Here is a 25,496-nt window from a genome sequence, read left to right on the forward strand (position 1 = left end):
ATAACACAGAAGAGTTCTCAGGAAGAGCTTCCCTGATCTTCCAACTTTCTAATGGTTAATTGTGCTTCAAATCTGAGCCTGGCCACAAAAGAAAAAGACTAAGAGAAGAATTTAATATCCATTGTTTCTGCATTTAAGTGCTGTCCAGCTTCTGAGGTTTATGATGTCCCATTGGAAGTGGTATTGCATTTCTTAAACCAGTAGCCTGGCACTAAGGACTGTATGGGAACTTTCTTATGATACATCTTGTAATGGGAGATTTAAAAAAAAGCTTATTACATAAGCTTGAAAAGTTAGATTTGAAAAGTACAAACATAGTGATATTTTAAGAGATTTATTCAACATTTTATGGAAGTTAATGTTCCCCAAGTTTCCCACAAAAGGCTTTGCCGGGTGAAGTGTGATGAAACTTGCTGAGTGATATAAAATGCTACTCCTTTCAAAAATCTGCTGCTTATTCTGCTGGAGATTACTACTGGATTTGTTGGCCTTCAAGACAAGGCTCATTTTCTTAAACTAAGCTCCTGATGAAGGTAGGTTTGGCCTATGTGATGAGTGGTCAGCTGGAGTGGCTGAGGACCATTTTCTCTTCTGCTGACTCCTCTAAGGGAAAAACCTCAAAAGAGGCAGAAGGAAGATTCAGTGTCTTAAAATGCTACAGTGAGGTTTGCTAGAGCTTTGCTGTCAAAGCCCTTGAGCTCGAGCCTAAAAGGAGATTCTCCTATATATGCCAAGTATATGTGAGAAGTCATTAAAGCTTATTTTACCTGTTTATTACACACACATTATTTCATTTTGGTATTGAATAGCAAAGTAAACAGCTGTGTAACCCATGTGTACCAACTTGATAGATCTAATAACTTTGATTCTGATGATCTACTGTTCAACATCTCTATTTCAGCTAAAAGCCTGTTGGTCAAAACAGTTTAGTAAATAGGTCAGATTTACTAGAAAACCAACCCAGGGAATGAAATCAGTTTATAAGGCTGCAAACTACAATAGAAGTGAGATGGACTAGATTCAAAGCTTCATAATTACTGAGCAACTTCAAATATAAGCTGACTCTTTTCCAGTGACCTCAAGAATGAGAAAAAAATTGTAAGCCTGATATATATATATACTTCATGTGTGTTTGGTGTGTGTCTGGTGGGGTTTTGGTAGCAGGGGAGGGGCTACAGGGGTGGTTCTAAGCCTCTAAGAAACTGCTAGAAGGTCCCCTGGCTCCAAGTTGGACCTACTTCTGGCCGAGGCCTAGCAAATTGGTGCCTCTGCAATAACATTTAAAAACAGGGGGAGGGGAAATAAACAAATAAAATCCCCCATGCGGTGGGTGAGTTTTGGAGTGGAGGAGAGGAGTAGAATGTGAGAGAAATGATGATGTGGGCACCAAGGTCAGTGAAGAAGGAGCAGGGGAGGTGTGCTGGAGCAGAGGTTCCCCTGTGGCCCATGGTGAAGACAATGGTGAGGCAGGCTGTCACCCTGCAGACCATGGATGTTAATGGTGGGGCAGATGCCCACCTGCAGCCTGTGAGGACCCTACACTGGAGCAGGTGACTGCACCTGAAGTCTGTGACTTGGAAGTAGCCTGTGCTGGAGCAATCTGTTGCTGGGAGGACTGCAGCCTGCAGGAGTGACCCATGCTGAAGCGATTCATGAAGAGCTGCAGCCGGTGGGAAGGACTCATGTTGAAAAGGTCATGGAGGACTGTCTGCTGTGGGAGGGAACCCATGCTGGAGTAGGGGAAGAGTGTGAGGAGTCCCCTCCCTCAGGAGGAAGGAGCAGCAGGAACAACTTATGATGAACTGACCACAACCTCCATTCCCTGTCATCCTGTGCTGCTGGAGGGGAGAAAGGAAAGAAATTGGGAATAAAGTTAAGCCCAGCAAAGAAGAGAGCGGGGGTGAAGGCATTTTTAAGATTTGGTTGTGTTTCTCATTATTCTACTCTGATTTGATTGGTAAATTTGTGATGGTGTGTTAAATTAATGTTTTGGGGTTTTTTTTCCTCTCAAACTGAGTCTGCCTTTTGCTCATGACTCTAATCGGTGAGTGAGCCTCCCTGTCCTTGTCTTGAGCCTTTTGTTGTATTTTCTCCTCCCCATCCTGCTAGGGGTGGGGGGAGGTATGAGCAAGTGGCTCCTTGGTGCTTTGTTGCTGGCTGCATGGACCTAAACCACAACATGTTCTCAAACCAACAAAATGTTTTTCTCCCTCCACAACAGCACAATTTGTGACTGTACAGTTTCCTGCAGTAATTATGTGGTTTATACTGCCATGTGGTATGTTTCATCCATACATCCCAAAGCACTTTCCTCAGTAAGATGAGCATTGTCAACCTTCCTTTAAATTGGAGAGATCTTGGAATATATTTGCTTCATGTTCCTTTAAATCATAGGGATGTCAGAACATATTCACTTTATGTCATGAAGTGTGATAAAAAAACCTTTAAGCAACCAGACACCCAAACTTGTTGAACAAATAGTGCAGTATCATACACCAGTACCAGCAGCTTGGGTTTGCTCTAGCAACAAAAGTGTGTAGCCCAGGATCAAGTCCAGGCTGAGAAACTTTCTTCCTCAGGAGGTCTAATTAACAGTTTGAAAGGTGATAATTGTGTGGTCTTTTTGCTGTGTGGTCTACAGCAGGTTCAGGAAACATCACCCTCAGGAACTCCACAACCTTTTATCCTAGTGGTGATATGGCAGAGGTATTTTTGAGAAGACATTGCATAGTCTAGGAATTGCACTAAGGCCAGCACTGAACCTGTATGTTCTATGTTTTGGGTGGTTCTTTGTATACTTTTGGTTATGTTATCTGCTGACTTGTTTGCGGAGCCCCAAACATGCCAAGTAAAAGGTTCAAAATACAGTTTATGAGCTCCAAGATTACTTTGGGGCTCTTCCTTCAGCAGTTGTATCAGTGTTTTCTAAAATGATTCAAAAATTAAAACAGCCATTCTATCATCTTATTGTGTAAGATTTTAAAGCGACATCACGCTTTGCTTCTAATGCAATGATTTATTGGTATTAAGCACATGCACAGTCTTTTTCCCTCCCATACTTTCAGTCCTGTAAATAGATTATTAGTGATGAAGATAGTTGGTGCCTTAACTTTCTATAACAATTTACATGAGTAAAGGATATTGCCAGCTCAGTCTAAATGTAAGGTGTTCCCAACAAGCTGTGAGACTTTTTCAGCATAATTTTGAACCCAGAAGCAATAACAGCATTTCCCTTGTAGCCAAAATATTCCAAGGAGATCCAATCTCTTCTTTCCTCTACAACAGTTTTGAAATTCGATGTTAATACCTTCAAGAAAGTATTGGGAGGAGCTCAATCCAAAGTCAGCATTATATAATGGAATTGTGCCAGCTTAAAACTAATGTGAGAAATCAGGTTACCCATGAACTATCGTTATGATATACTAAAGCTGGAGACCTTATTTCTACCTGGCTTTTAGTAAGAAAAATGTGTATTGCATCATCCATTGAAGCTTGTTAACTGTATCCACATGACTTACATTCTTATCCTGGAAAACACTCTTAATCAGAGTCAATCTGTTTTTTGTGTTGGAAGAAAAGGCAGGCAATGTAATAGGTTGAGATCTTAGTAACATTATTTTACTTTGTAAATACAAGGATATGTCTTCCTTTAAAAAAAGCTCCCAAACATCTAGCTAACTGAAACAGACTTTCAAGCACTACTTTTATTCCAGAAGACACATACACATATTTTCACATAAATTCATGTGATTTTTTTTTATTATATCAAAAAACAAAAAAGAGAAAGTTTCAACAATAACAAGTTCAAGCTTCTTAATTTTGGAAGGAGTAAAAAGTACATACAAAACTCTTGGTCCTTGCTCTGTGTTGGAGGTTAAGACTGCCAAAAATTAACAATGAGCAGATGTTCTCTGACTAATGATGAAACCAAATCAGATGAAAACTAGTTTTCATAAGAAGCATTCCTGTGAAGGAGCCCTTTTTGATTAAGCCAGTCCTATGATGTCAACAAGCTGAGGCAGGGACACCTGCAGCTTTTCAGCTTACACTAGGACTCCTGAGTTGGGCTTCTATCTTCAGAGGGGTAATCAGGAGATTGTTTACGGCTGAAATACATAGAGAATATCTACTTGTTGCTCAATTATTTAATCTGAAAACAACTACAGTTTTCACCCTATTCTCATTGAATGTAAAATTCAGATCAATGTGTTCAAGACCGAGCAGATCACAGAGTATTGCCTCTGGAAACAGGAGTGTCAACACCTGCTGAAAGCTGAGACTTGCCTATGGAAATTCATGAGGGGAACTTCAAAACCTGAAGAAACAGTCTAATGTAAATATCCTATTGTATTGATGAGAAAAAAAGGTCCCAGACGATAGGAAGCCCTTTCTGGAAGGCACATTGCTATTAGGACATTGCCTTTTCAGCCTTTTTGTGGTATTCTCAAAGTTTGCTAAGAAAATGGACAGAAGTACACACTACTTACATGACTAGCGGAATTTAGTTACAGAGCTTTCCAAAAAATATAGGATATTTCTGGAAATAAGGAGAAAGTTGTTCTTCCTTCTTGCTTTTTATTCCTGCTATGGGGGTTTGAACTGACCAAGGGGTTACATAAATACTGTAACTAAGATAAATATACAGATGTAACAACTTACCTGAATACAGAATCACTTGAGGTAAAAATGGTAACTTAATTCCCTTTGCTGATACTGGTCTTTAAAATGTGACCCACCCTCTCTAAATTGTGCAACAGAAATTCCTTTCTGATGCTTTCCCAAGTTACTGATGGACTCCAACTGGAGATCCTTCTGCAATTCTCTGGAAATGCAAAGCTGCTGAAGAGGCCAGCTGAGATTCTGCATGGTGTGAGATAACACAAGGTGTGCATAAAAACAGCCATGTCACCTTTGTGACGTTATCTTAACTTAGAGGGGAAGCCAGGGCATGAATAGCTGTGGCTGGAGTGCATTCAAGTGCATTGGGGAGACGTTACAACCCCAACATTTCTGAGCAGATCTACAGGTTTCATTCTTAGCCTGTATCTCAAAAAAGGAGAAAAAAAATAAAAAGAAAAAAGAAGAAAAAAGAAAGAGGACTGTTCTAACTAATGTGTACAGATGAGCTAGTCCCACTGTGGCACAAAAGTGAGACTGAAGGAAATATGCATGGAAAACTCACAATTTCCCTTGGGGAAGATGCTTGGGTCCAAATTCTGCTAGCTCTTAATCAGATGAAATTTCAGCTCAAGGAGTGTTCAGAATAAGACTTAGTCCTCTTTTTGATGAGTAATAGACTTTCATTTCCATGGCACTCACTCTGGTGTGTATACAATAAACACATTAACAAGAACTGAAGCAGTGAAGAAATACAAGAGAAACATGGATGACATCTGGCTGTCTCCTGTTTATGTATCCACATTGAGTTTTTTGGTTTAACTTTGATATTTGAAAACTGTTTTGCAGTGTCAAAGGATGTGCAGAATGCAGTAGTATTTGAAGAGTAGTGTAAACTTGATTCATATCTATGTTAAACAAACAAACAATCCAGAGCATCTTCCTGTCTCCCTGTGAAGGTTACATATGGACATGCAGAAAATAATTTTGATATTTTCTTCATGGAACTAGGTTTTTGCTAGTCCAATGTCACTACCCCGCTTTTGTAGAACAGTCATACTATTCTGATCCCTCTTACTCCTGTTCTTGAGATGACTTTTTACCGTTCTGCTCTCCTGAAAGGTCATGTTTTCTTTAGCTTTAGCTTTGTGGGAGTTTCCCTTTCTTAGAACTTGATTCAGCACAGTTTTACTCCCATTTATCCGTACCAAAGAACTGTGCTATTGTGATACTTCTGAATAAAGTCAGAATTAACATCTTCTGTAAAATAATGGAGGAGGGCAAAACTACTATATGAGACAGGACAAGATAAAATTTAAGTGAAGTAGAATGTAGCAACGTGTTAGTATGCTAGAGTTGTGTTAAGAAGTGAAAAAAAAAAGTAATATGCACATATGCAGCGTTGGTGTGACTGATGAAGTAGACAAATGAATGGGAATTGGAAGAAGATACCTAGAGAACACATACATAAAGGGAAAAGAACAGATGCTGGAACACAAACCAACCCAAAGCTTTTCAACCACACGTATTCACCGACAAAAGTTTTTGGTTTAGGCAGAGCAGACAAAGATGTCCAAAGGTCTTAAAGTATCCCAAATGCTTTAAAGCATGGTGGTTTGTGTACACGACTGGAAAAACAATGCTCAGATGCTTTCAGTAGAGAACAGAACTGGGCACAGATTCTTTATCTCCTAAAGCAAGTCTATACCTGAGCATCCATGAGTGTTCCCAAAAGTGATATCCCTGTTTGAGAAGAGTAGTGTCTTATCTGAATCCAGAATTCCTCCCCCACCAGCCCTCCGAAATAGAAACTATCATCTGGTGAAGATTTCAGGCCAATTGAAACAGAATTGAAATTCAGGGAATTTATTGTTTGGCAGGGAAAAGTCAGATTTACTTTCATATTTCATCATCAGAAATGCTCGATCAGGGGATTTTACGTCAAATCTCAGCTTTCAGAAGAGGTTCCTGTAATGAGAAGAAAGACACATTAGATTTCTTTGTTATTAATACTAGTAGAGAAGAATCCTTCCTCACACAGCATTTTTAGAGGGGTGGACCTTGCTGTTAAGAACAAGGAAATTAAGGCAAAATAACTTTAGTACATTGAAATAAAAATGGGCTTTCTGGGATAATTTGTTTAGAATAAAGCACTTATACATTAAGGATTGCAATTCATATTTAATTTTTAATTTAAAGGTTTTTTAGTGCATTTGTAGAGATGGAAACAACTTACTGATTTATTAAATTTCTAGGATTAGCTTAATAGAGTTATTTACCAAAGGAAGTAACAGAATAAAAACAATGGTGATATTTTCCATCTGTTTAATAGTAAAGGGGATCAATTCAACATTTTTAAGCATTAATATTGGTTGTTTTACATAAAAAAGCTGAATTTTAAGGTATGAGGAGCTGTTCCCTCAGAAGGAATGACTCTTCTGGGCATGGATTTGATCCATTCTGTTTCTACCATATGAACACACGCTTGTCCAGCCTCCTCCACAGGATGCTGACTCAAAGGAGGAAAAGGTGAAGTGGCAGAGATTATGGGGATGCTGGCATGGGTCTGTGGGAAGTCAGTGATACCCTCTAGTCACAGCCGTGAATACAGGCCAAAGCTAAGTTACAGTTTCTAGAAAAATTTTCCTCTAGTGATTCAAACCAGACAGAAAGTCTTTCTTTACCTCAAATTCTAGTCATAATTTTCTCAAATTTCATTTGATCAGGTTACTATGCAAGTTCCTAGGAAGCCTCTGGACTTTGCTATATGAGGATCTGCCAAACTCACCCCTATTTAGTTATAAAAAGAAGATTCCTGCTGGGCAGCTCAGTGTTTTTCTTCACCTTAACCCATTCATATGGTATCAGAGTAGAAAAGAGCTGTGTTCAGGGACCCATCATACTTCAGCTAGATGCTCTAGCAAGCTTGATGTTCCATAGCTCCACAGCAAGGTAGATCTGATTCCACACAGTACTTACATCTCATCCTATGGTTGCTTTTGTCAATGGTCTCACTTGTTTAATTTTTTGCTTAAGGTTTTACCAAATCAAGACCCTATTCTGTACTTGTTGGAGCTGCCCAGTATTTGAATCTTTCTGAGAGTGCCCCTATGCTGCAGTATGGAGCCCAGTGCATTGTGGGCCCACACAAGCTACTTTTATTCTAGCAAAATTTCAGTACCAGTAGTGCCGTGTTGTGGATACATGGTGTCACACCAGTGTGAACCATGTTTCTTGCTAATTTACCTTGCTTCTCATATAGGCTTGTAGTGCACACAGAGGTGCAGCTGTGTCCACTGTCTACAGCTGATCTACTACAAGTCCCTTAACAGGATTATTTTAAAGCTGGCTCAGGTGTATCTGCACAGCAATGATTGCAATACATATCGTCTTAGGAATACCAGTAAGTGTACAAGCCATTTCTAACTTTGGAACTTAGCCTGAAGTTATCTGGAGTTAAGATTGACAGCTAATTTTGGCACTTCTCGATGACTACTTCGATGATATGCCTTTCACTGATATGCCTGTTTCCCTTCGTTTCTATATTCTATATTCCATATATTATTCATTAATAGAAATTTCACACATTCTCTCCCAATAAATAAATAAATAAGATAAATACACAGCTGGAAACAGGCTATAAAGCAATATCAAAATGATATATTGTTCCTGAGTCCAACCGAGGGACTACTGTGAAATATATTGCAAAAGCTGAACCCTCTGATGGATAGTATCACTAAACCATTTGAACTGAAGTCTATGCCTTAAGGAAGACTGGAGGTATTGTAGAATCAGCATAAAAGTTCACTTTATATACTTTTCACCTTGAAAAATAAGCTTTATTTTAGGCCAGTTTCACAGACTGTAAAAGCTGGTTTGGAGGAGGTAATACTCTTGGCCTTTGCCATATGACACCTCCTCTCTCACTGCTGTCAGCACAGGGCATGTTTACTCTGAAATCCAAAGACGTAACTACCATCCTGCAATTATATCCTGAGTAGCTGTGAACTAGTTAGGTCTGATACCAGTGCAGCTGCTGGCAGTATGGGGTTCAACATGTAGTGTGCAAAGCCTGCCAGTGACACGGAGCAAACATTTAGGGCAGGTATAGCTGGCAACACTCATAGTTGGATACATTCAACTCCTCTGGCTATAAGGAGCAAGCTTGGAACTGAAAACTGGATAGCTGTATTAGCACAGCATTGATCTTGCACTAATTACACTACCTCCCAGGAGAATTTAGGATTCAGGCACAATACAGTGCTAACTGCTGTATTATCCAGCTCAGAGATGGCCGGTGTGAAGTTGGTCAGGAGAATGAGGGAGGGAGTTCAGGTGTGCACACAGACATGCAGACTTGTCCTGAGGTATCTAACCAGGAACGCTGTTGAGACTGTCCTGCAGCTACAGGGCCGTTCGCATTCAAAGCCGTTCGCTGAAAGCTGACTTGGGGACCTGTAAGCTGTCTGCAGTCACGCATCTCACTGCAATGCAGACAGTTTGCACACAAATACTGAGAAACTGATTTATGACTGAAAAGAAACACACCTTTTTGGAGCTCCAGAAGACTAGTACCAAGGGGGGGGGGGGGGGGGGAAATTTATGTAAATTAGATATGTCAATTAAATGCAAGAAATACAGTTATTGAAAGAAAACCTCCAGATAGTAACATGCCTAGATCAATGTGCTGAGTGATATCTAGAGTTATTTACTGAGCAATTCTGCTACGGTATCAGTCAGGGACTGTGCCAAGGATTGCTGAGTTACTGTGGTAGATATTTGTTAAATAACTGAATCACTGCTGATGAAGGGGGTAAGAATTCAAGATATGTTTGAAAAAAATTGCATTTGGCCTGTGCTGACATAACCTTCAGAGTGGAGCATGTACAACCCCCCCTTTAATATACATAGGAGCTACTGTTTCTTGTGTTTGTTTTTCTCCTGGCTCCTGTGTCTCCAAGTCTCTACCTGTTGGACAATGTTAAAGCTCAACTTGAAAAAATGAGAATCTGTCTAGAAATAGAAAAGACAGAGAAAGTAGAAAAATTAAGTACAATCTAGGGCAGGAAAAATTGAAAAATCGAAAAGAGAGAAAGAAGGAAAAATAAAGAGAAAGAAGGAGAAAAAAGGGAAAGGGAAAGGGAAAGGGAAATGGAAAGAGAAATGGAAAGAGAAAGAGAAAGAGAAAGAGAAAGAGAAAGAGAAAGAGAAAGAGAAAGAGAAAGAGAAAGAGAAAGAGAAAGAGAAAGAGAAAGAGAAAGAGAAAGAGAAAGAGAAAGAGAAAGAGAGAAAGAGAGAGAAAGGGAGGAAGAAAAAAGGTAAGGTAGGTAGGTAGGTTGAAAAGAAAGAAGATAGAGGTCAAAGACTAGAAGTTGGAAAAAAGCAGCCGGCATCTTGGGAGCCACTGGGCAGCTCCAGGGTTGGCTTGTTTGGAGACTTAGCACGACACAAAAGCAGGAATAGACACCATAGTTCCCGGATCTCCTTGCTCTTCCCATTAGAGCTATGTGCATAGAAGGACTGTAGATTGTGTTTTTACAACTCAGTGGGTATGACCTCATTCCTCCTACACCACAGAGGTTGTTTGTGAGAAACTGGGGAATTGAATAAGCGAAGTGACATACAGAGAAGTTTATTTGTACAGAACTCATCTATTTTTTTACTCACATACATGCATGCACACATTTGATCTCAATAAGTTTGGAGAAGTAGCATTTATCATTACGAAAAATAATTTAAAATACTTCTCCCATTGCTAATCAGCTTGTTTTGTTCTAGTTATAAGTATCCATAAAAATGTGTGTAATGTTGTGTTAGGCAATAATTGAATATCTGTGAATTATTATTATTGTTTTCATTCTACCGCATTCCGTTTAGGTAGTACCTGCAATGTATTAAGCTTTCCTCAGCCTACGTGCAAATGCAGGCATTTCTCTGAGTTGAAAAATGGGCTAAACAATATGATCAAAATGTTAATGGCGAATGTCCATCTATGAACCTCATCTTGATTGAAAATATAAAAAGTTTGGGTGTATGCAAATGAGCATCTTGTGCTAAGAGTGCTTCCAGACTTTTTTCTTTTTTTTTTTTTTGAAAATAAGGTTCATAAAAAAATGACTGTCAGATGCAAACCTGTAAGCAAATGGAATTAAACTGTCAAAAAATCACCTTAATCTTATGTCCTCATGTCATGCCCTCTGTTCAGCATTGCTCTAAAAGAAACAAAATCATGCTTTAAATCCCACTGAAGTCAAGACAGTTTATGTAAATAGTTAGGGTCTTTCCTGAACTGGTGCGTAGATTGACAGCAATACATGTGTTTTTTAATATATTTGCAAGTTCTTTTCCATTAGTTTGGAATAATATACCAAAGTAAACTTATGTGACACAGACAATAGGTAAACTTTCCCTTTTTTCAGTATGGATATACAGTATTTGAGATTAATAACATCCACTACCTCATTTAAATGATCCATAGTTCTGCTGTATGGATACTTAAACCCTTCCACTCTCAGATGTAAATGTGTGATATTAATCAGTACTTCAGCAAATCAATGCCTACCTGTTAAGCATTAATAATACAAAATGCACTTAATGAAAATACGTTTAGAAGTAACTGATCTAAATGAATCCCAAGTAAGAAACTGACCGTTACTTTGAACTGTGTTTTGTACTGAGAAATCAATCTTTTTTCAGCTCTATTCTCCAAAGCTCATCGGGTATTTAAAGTGTCAAATGAGCCATCTGGCTTTCACCATTCTAAGCAACTTAGGCGCTTTCATAGTGGATCAAAAAACATTAGTGCAATTATTATAGAGATTGAGACTAGGAACATGCTGAAATGACTGTTACGTTTCTTTAAATGTAACCTTTCTCTCCTCGTTAAAATGGTTATTGGTAAAACCATTTTCCTTACCCTGGAATTTACAGAGTAAAGCTAGTAAAAGAAACTAAGTACTATTCATTATTGTCAGCATTTGTAATTGTTTATATTATACTTTACGGAAAAAATATATAAAATGCCACATTTGAACTCTGGACTATTAAAAGTGTCAGCTCTATTATATCATTTCTGAAGACCAATTTGCCTTTTTTTTCAGAAGGCTGTAATGAGCCAGGTTCATTTTGCTTTCTACCATTTATCTTTTCAGTGGTAATGGAAAATTTCCCCCTCAGGCACAGCAAGCTATTCTTATCTTAGACAATTAGGCAGAAATGAAAGGGATCATAGAGGTGAGATTTCTTTACAAACAATGTGATATACTTTACACCATTTAACACCGAGGAATAAATAAATTCTGATAAATAAATCTAACTAGTTTATCAAGGTACTGTGGCTAATAACCATCTCTGAGTAATGCTTCAACTCCTTAACACATAAAAAAGAGGGTAGGCAACCAGGTCACCTAAAGGTATACTAGATTCTAGTTCTGCTCTTGACAATATTTTGCTTTTAATAGAGCTTGAAGAACTTAACATTGACACTGAAAATAAAGAGAAACAAGCAATGCAAAGCAATTAATTGATTACAAGGTAAGAGGAAAACCACAGATTTGGACAGCTTCCCTTACTAGAAAAACTTACTTGGAAGGTTTGCAGACATCACGTTTCTGGGCTTTTTTCTTGTATTTTCTTTAAATTCATTTTATGAATAAAAAGTTTATGATAAAACAATTACTTAACATTTATAAGGCCTATTAGAAAGAATAGATGAATAAGTTCATAAGAAAAATACTTGTGGCATTATTTGCATTGTGCCAAATAAGCAGCAAGGTGCAGTACCTCTATACTGATCCCTTTGATGGATCCTTCTGATGCCTGCATGTCCATGTTTAGGCACTGGTGGTTGGGGATGTCACAAAACTCTTTCAGGTCTCCTTTCCAGAAATCTCCTTCTAGCATGTATTTGCTACAGACTAGTTCCATCTCTAGCATTTCCACCAGGAAATGGTGGACGAAAGAGAAAATTGATTAACAAGGTTTGGTTATGGATTTCTAGTGCTGGTGTTTTGGGGGCTGATTCTCTGTCCTCTCTGTCCTACCTTTTAAAGAATCACTAAGCTATTTTGAGGCCAGAGACCTATTGTACGGCCAGTCCTTGGTTAGTTCAGGATAAAATACTCCTCCATAGTCTCTTTTAACCTATGTGAAGTGACGTTATTATGTGATGTGACGTTACCAGGTGGTACCAGTGTATCTACATGTAGCTAATAGTTTAGGTGTACACGCCTATTATACTTAGCTTACCTTCTCAAATCCAGAGATTGAGAATAATGACATGAGTCTATGAGAAAGTCCATAGAGAAGCAATGGCAAGTATTGACTGTGCAATAGCTGCTTAGTGATGTCTGAGCTGTGTTATCCCTCAGGAGGCACAAGGATTTGTAACTCTCCATGCGAGAAGTGGGAGATAACTCCTATTTACTGTGTTTACCACAGGATTAACATGGTATGCATATAATAAATAAAAACTTAAATTGTTTAGCTTTTTTTCTCTTTCTTTTTGGACACTAGCATTTTTAATTTATCTCGTGCCCTATAAATCCAACAAAGTTATTGCTTTCTCTGTAAGAGAGAATAAATACTGCTGATTACCCCACTTCCATGGCAGCTAAAGCACTGCAAAAAAATTTTGCAAAGTACAATGTAATAATACTTTCATATTACAAAAATGCAGTAATAAAATACAGTAGTATTCTACCTGCTACATATGCAAATAATACAGTGCATAGTAGGTGTCTACATGCATGTTGACACTGTTACATCAAGGAGAAGACTCTACCAACGGAAGAGTAAGAAGTGGCAAAGCTTCAGTATGAACAGAACTGTGCCCCAGTCCATTTTAGCACTGCAGACCTCCAAATAAGTATTGGCACTGTACTTAGTGCAAATAGCTGAAATTAAATTAATTACTTAGGCAAAATTACTTCTCCTTTCACAGAGAAGATCTCTAATTCTAAAATGTTTTAACCGAGGTCATAGAGTTGGAAAAGATCATGCTCCTAGTGCTTACTAATACTCTTTACTCTGGAAACTGCTTGGATGAGTGCTTTCTAGCTCAGTTTCTTCAAACCGAACTTAAATAGTTCAAATTGACATTTGATATTCTGGCTTATTTTCACCAAAAGGGAGCAGAAATTGCCCACCTAAGCAGTGAATTTGGAGAACCTTAGGGGAAGCACTACCCAGCAAAGTGGGCAAGAAGGCAAGAAAATTAGAGAGAAGGGACCAGCTTGGATGAACTGGTGATTTTTCAGCTATAACAGGTGCAGTCATATAGCAATGTATGTTTTCTCCATACACGCTCCACACTGTTTTCCTGCTGGCTCTAGGGTCTCTCCATGCATTTTCAGTTGTACTAGTGAGAACGTGCCTTGTCTCCAAGGGACGGTGTGTGATGAGATCATCTTGGCGACTGTGGCCTTTCTAGAGTGGCTCATACAGTACAATCCAAGTAACAGCGTGTATGTGCATATATGCACTGCATGCAACAGTCTGGACACTGTTTTGCGGCACCTCTACAATGAATCCAGTTTGCCAACTAGAAAATTATGTTCTGACAATTACCTATGTTCCACATATAGAGACATTTTTTCTTTTGCTGAGAATTGCTGAACTGGGAGATGGTGTTAGTTTTACCCTAGACTCAATATTTTCTGATTTATAAATTTTTTATGTTGGCATATTCCTCACTTTTGTCAAGAGTACCAATTAAGAAATAGGAGCTCATGACTCAGGTTTCTTGAAATAGAGTTAGAGAAATCTTTCCACTCTTAGATGAATCAAAAGTCTACATGTACGTTATTTGACATACCCAATTTACAGGATTATTACAGATGCCAGTTTGACATTTTACACTTCAAATAAATTCACCCATAGGCACAAAGTCACTTTACACAGATTTTCTTATTTAAACAAAATGTCACCATGAGAAAGAGACATGCTTAGTAAAAATTACCACTACCCTCTAACAAAAGGGTGCTGAATTTTGAAAGAGAAAGAACAAGTTTTGACAGGAATAACACTGGCTGTCATCTGTAGAGGTTGATAAATTTGGGAAAACTTGTACAGGAACAAAATTATATTGAATGAAATATGTCCTCTAATTTTTCTGCATGCATCTGACATCCATAAGATTAAGATGAATTAATACCAGTAAAATACTGAAGTGAGAAAAATATAAAGAAAACATATAATAAGGAATTTCTTAATTATGCTGTAGACTTTGTTGTAATGAATGTTACCCCCTTCCATCCTAAAATTAAAATAATAAGCATATAATAGGTTCTACTAATATATCTGCAATAATTCTTACAGCTCTGCACACATGGCCCACAGCGGCTTGATCACAGGATTATGATGATGCTTGGGGAGCAGAGGATAATCAGACAGCAGGGGAGAAGGCATGGAAGTGTGCAGAGAAGGGAGAAAGAAAGTTGATTTGATCTAGTGTAGATAACAAGCCTTCTCTGTAAGAGATTCAGGTAATGAAGTGATTCAGAAATTTTTCCTTCCACCACTGTGGCTCTGCCAAAGTAGAAAGCAGATGCACAGTTTTGGGACAGAGACCAATGTGATTTGGATGAGAAAACCACACCTGGCTAGCAGTTGCTTCAGGTTGCACACTGTGATGGTCCAGAAGTTGTTCTGTGGATGTGTTTTTATGCAAATTATATGATGGGAAAATATGTGACTGTGTTTAAAAAACATCCCGTGCATTCTTTGGGAATTCTTAACAAGTGACCATTACATGTTTGCAGAAAACGTAAAGATCGTCAAATATGTTGACCTCACACTATATAATGATTTTGTAACCGAAAAAATGTTGTGAAGATAAACATTGATCTGAGCTTATATACAGAAATATTTCTTCATAAATGATTCCTTCAAGAATATGTCATGAAAAATGCAGTAAGTAACCCTTCTAAAAATTGTTTTCTTTTATTCCCATAATTAGTCATTGCTTGTCAGAAGAAAGAAGGTGACTTACAAGAGTTTTTTCGTAATGAAACCAATGTTATCCTCCATCTCTCTCTCTAAAAATAACAAGCTATCATCAGGCAAGATAACTACCCTGATAAAATACCTTGGAAATAAAGTGAACTTTGCCTCATGGTGTGATCTTTCTGATGTTCCTATTGAAGTTCTTGATGGATATCAATACTTTATGCCCAAACATCAATATGACTTTCAGAGATTATGCATCAAACAAGATTATCCTCTACATCAGTGAATAGTGTAAAATGTGTTAAGGCTTGATATTGTGTCCGCTGTTCATATGGTAGATGTTTCAGAGACATTTCCAGAACATATAACGCTCAGGGCAGAGATCTTGAAAGAATAGGAAGGATATTTCTAATGTTCTGAGTAACTAGCAATTGATAGCAAGCTCTTTTTTTTCATTTGATAACTTTTATACACAAGAACTTTTAATCAGCAGAAATTATAAGAATCATCTAACAATTAGTGAAAGCACTTTGGAAGAAATCCCTGCAATAGTGGAGAAGGGCAAGTACATTTTCAAACAGACCAAAAGAGGAGCTTGGTCATACTGACACACAGACATCTGATACTTATGCTAGCATTTTGGGCATTTCAGCATTTATTAGCTTGTGAAATTTAAAAGTTTTCCACCTCATTTGACAAATATGAGATTTTCTAGTCTGCTAAACCTAAGCAATATGCTCACTTACCCCTGAATCTCCAAAAACAACTGAGGCCGTTTCATTTTTCTGGAGGAAAGGATAAAGAAGGTTCTGTAAATACCTTACAATATTATCCAAAATATTTACATAGATTGAACACTGCATGTTTCTACAACTATACTTGCAACACCCTGTTGCTGGACATGTCAGTAGCGTAGACCCGTTTGTCCAGAATGCCACACCTGGAAGGAGTTTCCTTCTCAAGTTGATGCAACAGCTGTAGTAGCCAACAGATTTTTTTTGCTATAAGACCACAATCCTTAGCACTAGCAGAACAGTGCTAACAGAAAAAAAGTGCACAGAGATGTACAGACAGTTCAAGCACATGACAACTAGAATGCAGAAAAATAGGACTAGAAGCTGCAGGTGAGAGAAGTGTGCTACTGTAGAAGTAAACATCTTAGCTGATGAATGTAAAGGTTAAATATCAGCAGCAAAAGATGTGCACACATAAATATGGGACTGGCACATCCCGATGTCACAAAATTTGTTTGTATCCTGTAATTATTCTTTAAACGTGCACTTCAGCTGAAAACCTTGTGTTATATGTTACAAGATTTAAAGTAAAATCCATATCAGCTGATACATAAAACTGCTAAGAGAAAGAAAGTTTTGAGAGTAAACCGTGAAGGTTTGTGGTGGTGATAGAGTTGTAGCAATTATTGGTTCTTTTACATTGCTTTTCCAGTTAATGTGACAGCCATTTGAGTCAAAACAGATGTAAACGCGATACTGTAGAGACTGTACAGAGTCCATTAAGAATAAAATTACATAAACTTTCAGCAACAAAGAAGCTCCTAGACTGGTGTCCTTATGACAGTCTGAATAACTTAAAATAGTTCCACATCTCAAATCAATCAGGCCATGAGCATCTATGACAACTTTTGTGCTTTCAACAGGTCCTACAGCTTTGACATATAATGACTTAAACCCTGCAGCTTTCCATAGCCAAATACAGATCACAGCTGCTCTGAAGTTACTCTTGGTTATCATGGAGGTTCAATATGCCCTAGTCAGCCTTAACCTTTGGAAAGCACAATGAAGGGAGAATTTAGCAGAATCAGAAGGCAAACCATGATCTTACAGTATCGTTTTTTTTCCTCTTTTAGGTAATGCAGTCCCCACTGTAGATTTTGTTTACCTCTTTCTTTCCTCAGCAAATGTGTTTGTGAAATGTCTCTTAAAGCATAGTCTTCATAGGGGCACAACTTCTTAAGGACAACCCACAATGCTATTATAATTAAGATTTTAATAGCTAATTGGTCATGTAATTAAACTGAATCAGTTCACTATCAGTCAAAAAAATAAGCAGAATTTCTAAATAGAAGTCAGTGCTCAATGAGCAGATGCAGGACTGCTGTGTAGGGTGACTAGGACAGTCCTTCAAGTGGCAGAACTATTTTGGACTGTGGAAGACTTCTGGTCTTTTCTGGGTGGTCAGCAATTTTTCATATGGAGTTGTGAGTTGGAAAGGCAATGACACAAGTCACAAAAAAGAGAGGGAGGGGTTCATTTGGTTGAAATGAAAACACTGCAGAGACTGGTCAAGGAAGGATCAGTATTTGCCGTTCTGCATTCTCTGTTGCTTTGTCTGCTTTGTTTTTATATTTTTGACCTATTCAAACTGTAAATTCATTACAGGCAGCAGCTGTTGCTTAATAGCATACACAATTTCACTATGAGGTCCTCACTGAGTCACTAGCAATGTATTTATTTAATAAATAGTAATTTAGAGATACTGTAGATACAGAAAAGTAGTCACAGGTACCTGTGGTGAGATATATCTAAACACTTCAGTGCTTTCTTAGTGTTATTGCTTCTTATTTTTAAGTCTGCTATTTAGAAAGTGTCTAAGCAGCTCAAGATGACCTTACTGCTTTTACACTAAATCACAGGAAAGAGCTTGTAGTGTCAAAATAGGAAAAAGAAATGCCAAGAAATCTATGGATACATCATTGCAAAATAAAGCCGTCAGCTCCTGCTTAGAGAAACATCAGATTTACATTTACTTCAACAAGTAGTAAACAGTCCTGACAAGTGAAATGTTTCTCATGTTTCACCCCTGAGAGGATTTAGAGGAAGACAAATGCTGCTGTTTCTGAGAGGTTCAAATGCAGGTCATGATGCCACTAGGAGGGCAAGCCCGTTCAGCGGGAGCAAGCATGCTTTCCCCTTTGCTGTGCTTCCCAGTGTGGACCAGGTCTTGATGGCTCTGCTCACACAAAATGTTTCTGCTCCCCTTCCTCTCCTACAGGCAGCCCCAGGGACAGGTGCCTCTTGAATGCCTGGAGAAGACCAAGAGTGTATGAGTTGCAGGCAGCCACCACCGCTTGCTACCAGTGTTCAATGCGACTTTTCTTGCTTGAAGTTTGCCACTAGGTCATTGTTTTGCTCTGTAGGGTAAACAGTTTGTGGCTCCTCAGAGGCCTTTTCCCACACAGTTGCATATAGAATTTCATACATGACACAAATACAAGTACAATAATCTCTTTCTGTCCACATGTGGTTAATTGCTTGTCTGTTTGTTTCCAGAAAGTGCTAGTAATGCCTTTTGCAGTTAATTTTGCTTAGTCCAAATCAGATTTCAGGAGGGTATGAGGTCCTTGGCAGAAAAGAAAGATTTAAATAAAATATATTTGAACAATACACTAAATAAATTAAAGCTTAACCTTTAAAGGCTACCACTGTAAACCTTTAAAGTTTACCACTGGATTGGTTTGATACTTTGGCCAGTGGAAAGGTTACCCTTTAAAGGCTGTTCCTAGCTTGGTTTGGAATTTTGACCAGTGGAACAGTGGCCTTGGCCCTGCTAACAGTGTTTAGCATGAAATCACAGTTCACATCTCATATTATGGTGATTAATATTAAAATTTAGAGTAGTAATGGTCTCGGGTTTTTAAAATGTTTTACACCTTGATGGCATGAACTTAATTATACTGAAGAGTTGTTCTCTGCAACATATTCTATTATTCTTAATTTAACTTCATAACTGTAGCTAAATTGTTCCAAATAAGCTTGGCTAAACACATTTCTCTTGAATGCAGAGGCCAAAGTCTAACATTACCATTGACGTCTAAGCAACACGCGTAGTGCTGCAGTAAGCCAGAAGCAAAAAAGATCCCATTACAACTGTTCAGTCTTCTAGTACTTTCTCTCCATTCTGAACCACTCCTAACTTTGGGATAGGCATAGCTCCTTTTGCTTTTTATTTCCCTCAGGCTGTAGTCATTTGTTGTGGTTTTTTTCTTCAAATTAAGACATGCTCTTTTGATTGCAACATCCATTTCTTTACTGTAAATCCAATATTTATAGTTCAATATATGATGTACACAAGTGTAAACTGCATATAAACATGAACTAAAGTTTCTGGTCACACTTTATGCCCAGTATTGGAAAAAATAGCTCTAGAAATTGACAGTAAAAGGAGGTTTGTGCAGACAGGATGGCACCAACAGAAGTGGTCTCTCTTTCGTTCTCTTGTCAAATGCAAAAACCTTTGAATCAGTTAATCTTGATACTATCAACAATAGTGGTGTTCATACTGGCATTCTTTAATAAAGAATTTTATTGTATGTTAGGTTTCCTAGATATCTGCTAGTCCTAGTGAATAACACTGAAGGAACAAGACATCAGATATTCTGACCTTTCACTGTAAATACTCTAGCAGACATCTTTTAGTTTTCCTTTTTGGTTAAAAAGTGTCTGTAGAAATATAACAAAATGGTTCAGGTTAACATATATGTATACAACTTTTTTGTCCTTGTAGTCATGGAATTTTCAAGGAGTTTTTAAGTTTTACTGTAGCTCATGCAAGGCTCTATTTTGTGAATTTTGACTGGAGCATACATACAGACAAATCCCCAGAGGCTCCTTTTATATTGCTTGGAAACGCAACTGGATGGAGCTACAGAAATTTGTATTGTTCTGCCTAAAAATCAAACCTGAAACACATTCTTACAAAGAAGCAAACCAATTTTGCTGAAAAGTTTATTCAGAAACTAGTCCAAATTTCTGAACAGATATTTGGAAAAAGTGGCAGCTCTGTGTGTCAGAGTACACGTTTCACAAAGGTTTGGCATTTAGGATAGATACAGACCATGAAGGTCTATAAGAGACAAGAATACAGATGTGTAATGACATAGTTTGCTCATTGACATTGCTGTCTATATAAGACTTCATTAAAACATCACATAATACCAGAAGCAATCTTAAAAATATAGTTACGACAAATTAACTAAGTTTAAATCTCAATTTCTAGTAAAAAATCAGGGATAACAGGAATAATCAGTCCTATGATAACGTTGTCATTGAAATTCGTCAGCCTCCCACAAAAGCATCAGAAGAAAACAACGTTTCTGCTACAGAAAAATGTGACCTTCCTAGTTCTCATGAATACCCTTTGACTGTAGTTCATTACCTGAGACTGGTTTAGAAAACACTCGATAAACCTTTCGGTTTTAAGCTTCATGAAGTTGATGTTGTCTCTGTTTTGTAGTTTTACCTGTTGTATCCCACCCTGACCATGTCGTTGATAAGCAGTCGTGTTTGCAGGTGTTCCCTAGTATTCATTCTCTTGTCTCAAAACTCCGCTCTCAAGTTGTTGAAAGAAAAAATGCCTCAGTTTCAGATGCACAGGAAATGCATCTTCTTCCTACACAGCTGACTGTCACTGACATTACCCTGGCACTGTGAACTCAGAAACTATTTCTGTTGCCTTACCCAGGAGAGCTGATGAATTTGGAGCTTGATCATGGGAAGATTATTTTTCTTAAGAGTAATGTTTATGCTCTGAAAGCAAACCATAGAACAGCACCATGGAACAGCATCATAAAACAGCTGAGGAGGGAGGGCACCTCTGGGGATCCTCTGGTCCAGCTACTGGCTGAAAGAAGGGTCAGCCAGCGCTGGTTGCTCAGAGCCGTGCTTGTTGTGTTTTGAGTACCTCCAAGGACAGATACTCCACAACACCTTTGGGCAACCTGTTCAACCACCCTTACAGTAAAAAGGTGTTTTCTTATGTTTAAACAGAATTTCCTGTATTTCAGTTTGTGCCCATTGCCTCTTGCCCTGTCACCGGACAGCACTGAGAAAAGCCTGACTCCCTTTTCTTTACTCTTCCTTTCAGGTATTTATATAGATGGACAAGGTCCTTCTGAGCCTTCTTGTCTCCAGGCTGAACAGTCCCAGCTCTCTCAGGCTCTCCTTGTATGAAAGATGCTTCACTCCATTAATTATCTTTATGGCCCTTCACTGGAATCACTTCAGCAAGTCTATGTCTGTCTTTTACTGGTTAGCCCAAAGCTCCACACTCCAGGTGTGGCCTCACCAGTGCAGAGTGTAGAGGAGAATTGTTACCTCCTTTAACCTGCTGGCAACTCTCCTCCTAACTCCTCCTCTCCTCCAGCCCAATATGCTGTTGGCCACCTTTGCTGCAGAGGCATATTGCTGGCTCATAGTCAACTTTTTTCCACCAGGACACCCAGGTCCTTCTCTGTGCAGACTGGGGCCTGGGGTTATTCCTTCCCTGTTGAGTTTCACGAAGTTCCTCTCTGTCCATTTCTCCAGCTTGTCAAGGTCCCTCTGGATTGCAGCATGCCCAAGTAACAGCTACTCCTCCCTGTTTTGTGTCATTATCAAACTTGCTGATGGTGCATTCTGTCCCAGTGTCCATGTCATTAATGAAGATGTTAAACAGCACCAGCACTGACCCCTGGAACTCACCACTAGTGGCTGGCCTCCAGCTGGATGTCACACTGCTGAGCACAACCCTCTGGGCTGGCTGTTCAGCCAGTTTTCAATCCACCTCACTGTTCACTTACCTAGTTTGTACTTCATCAGCCTTTTGATCACAATATTACATAAGAGTGTCAAAAGTCTTGCATTTTACTTCATTTTTAGGTGCTCTTGCCAAGGAACCCCTTAGACATATCCATGAAATTTTTGGTCACTTTTTCTTATTGCATAATTATTCAAAGAGAATATTTTTTGAGGATTTTGATGAATTTCTTCCTTATTTTAGGAAAACTTATGACATTTTAAAGTTTTACATTTAGAGATATATGGTATGCTTAGATCAACATGCTCTTTAATTTCAACATTCCAGCCAGTTTGTCAGTTATAACAATTTTGAGTTTATGTCTTAAAAAAGTTCTTTAGTCATGAGAATTGTTTAGATTTTTACTCTCTCAATTTGCGTTGTGTTTTTCTAAAAATCAAAAAAAAATGCAGGGCTGGGAAAAATGCGTGCTGTTCAGCTCCAGTAGTTGTATACGACAGCCTTTCTCTTCCCAGAAACCCAGATATAATCTATCATGTGTATGATTACATAAAGGATTACCATTTCATATTCATTCTTCTCATCTTACTTGGAAACTGTGCTGTGTACTCTATTTATGCAATACAATTAAAATGCCTTCATGCTTCAAAGTAGCAGTACTCATAATATTTATAAGAGTACTCCGTTGTAGGGAAATCGTGTTACAATATTTCTAAGTCAGCCATAAATTGCTATTATAGATGAGGAAATTTAATGCAAAAGCATGTAAATCAGAAAAAATCATTGTATTTTGTTTTTTATATAATAGATGAAATCCTGTACACACTGAAGTTTAAGAGAGAAATTCTCATTGATTCAAGCAGAGCCAGGTATTATGCAATACATCTGATTTGGTCTTTCACTTGCATTCCTAAAGAGTCAATTATGCCCTTACTTCATATTATTCTTATTTTGGTAGTGTCAAGAAGCCTCAGTGAAGACTGCATTCTGATAGGTACTTTCATGTGGCTTATTAGTCTTACACATGTCACTCCACGGCTGCAGTAGGATCACAACAGCCTTATACAGCTTTATATTAGCACAGAATCAGCGTCTCTCTCCCATTTTGATTCTTCAATTGAGTTTAATGCTTGAGCTGTAAAGTAAAATCCTTTTTAAAATGACATGCTGGGTTTCTTACTTTCAGGACAGCTACATTAGGTTCAAAAGCTCCTTTCAGAAGATGTTCTAGCCTTTTCTGAGACTGCCAGTTTTCGCACTGGATTTTGCTTCTAGATGAGCACCCATACACATTCTCATGCAAGTCAGAGATGTGCCAAGGGACACAGGAAAGCAAATTTTCTTGCCTTAAAGTTCTTAATAGCTCTTCATACTTTAAAATTTGAGGGTTTGATTTAAACAGCAATTTCTAAGCAGCTTTAAAAATTACTTTGAGCAGATTTCTACACAGAAACTCTTTCTCTTGCTAGAGAATCTAAAAAAAACCCCACCCAGGTGGCCTCTTTCATTGCCTGAAGATGTCAGATAAAAGCTTTCCAAATTGAAGAGTGGCTTCTGCTTCTGTATACATGGAGCACAGAGCTCTCATGTGAGTGACAGAAGCCACAGCCTGTGCCCATGAGCAATGCCACTACAGCTGCTGTGGTGTGTATCTATGAGCCTATTACCAAATAACATGCAATCAAACTTCTCAAAGTACTGTGCTCTGGATTTCTTCATCTGGAGAAATGCAATCTCACACTAAAATCTAACCTTGCTTTTATTAGACAGTTATATTTCTATATACAGCCAAAGAGAATACAGAGATTCAACAGTGTGATAAAAAAAAAAGCCACCCAAACCTGTACTGTGATTAGGATCACTTTTCTCAGTAAAATAGCTCCTTTGTAAGTTTCCAAGTGAAACTCAGGTCTCAGAATATGTGCCAAATTAGGTGCCCTGAACCTTCAGGTTCTTGATTTTGTTCGCTGAATGGTCCCGTCATAAAGAACACCAGCCTTTACTTGTTGTTCTTTAAATTAGAGCATGTGAACACCTGATATTTCAGTATGGTGAAATGCAAATTTAAAGTGGAATAGATATTGTTGAATAATCCCATGCTTAGGCATGCCTTTGCCCAGAGAATGAAGTCCATGTCTCCTCAGGCATTGACTTCCTTCTTAACAAATATGATGTGTTCTTTGGTCGGGACTTTGCGTTATTAGTTGTCAAATGTTAGCCAAGATCCTAGTCCTTGTAAATCCCTGGGTTAAACTTGAGCAGATAACATTAAATCATTATTAACATTCCCAACTGGAACTTAAGTGTGTCCTGTTTATATGTGAGTAGTAATGATTTCTCTTTCATTCAGGTCTGTGTTCTTTCTAGACAGTACTTCTATCCGTCTGTGTCATGCCCATTGTAAAGATGATGCATAACAGCAATACACAAAACAACGTTTCTACTCTGAATTCTACTTAGTCATATCCACATTAAAGATATTTTTAAAATCAAAACAAATATGGTTTTAGAGCACAGAAATTTTAGCCGTAACACATGAAGCCAATATTCATGTCTTTTGTGTCCAAATCACAGAGCAGGTCCGTCACACCTGTGTCACTAATATTAATGCCACAGGACAGACAGTCAGCATGCTATAAGATTTTACCACTTGTGAGCTGGTTGTATCACTTTGGTGGTATGAAACTGAAACATGACGATTGGGTGATCTGACTGGGGTATCTCACTGATACACTTCATAAATCAGCTGGAGACCATGCTAACCTTACCGGTATGAAACCATCTGGAAATGTCAACCCTATACTTTGAGGCTGTGTGGATTTATGCTACAAGTTCATTTCTGTGGATAGCTATATCTTGAAGGGAGTTGCCTCACATATTTTTTAATTTTTTCTTAGATTTCAAGTCAGTTCAAGTAGGTTTGCACAAACAGAAGATGAGTCCTCTGGGCACCAGAAATTCTTACTCTAGCACAGTATCAGTACAAAGTCGCTAGCCCAGCAGAGTTCCAGAAAATCCATTCGTTAACCTTACACCACATATATAGTCTGCTAAATATTAAATCATCTTCAAGCAGTCTGAAAGTAAATTGTGATGCTAGTCTTTAGGTTACAGCTCACCTTGCCTGGCTTTGGTGTGTAAAAGCGAATAAACAGGATAGGACTTAAGACACTTCTGACGGCTACAGGGAAGTTTGGTAGTCTTTCATGGACCTTAACTTGCTTTCCATCATGGGTGCTTGTCAAAATTGACAGAAACTACTTAGATGGCCAACTCTTTTCCATACATCTCTAAATTACCTTACCATGCCACAGGTTTTTATCAAATTAATTAAAGCGGCATAAAGGTCGATATTTGCTCTTGACAGCATTGATTTGTGAAGCAGTGAAAACTACTTC

The sequence above is a fragment of the Leptosomus discolor genome, chromosome 4 (genome assembly GCF_034619465.1).
Source record: "Leptosomus discolor isolate bLepDis1 chromosome 4, bLepDis1.hap2, whole genome shotgun sequence".
Taxonomy (NCBI): Eukaryota; Metazoa; Chordata; class Aves; order Leptosomiformes; family Leptosomidae; genus Leptosomus; species Leptosomus discolor.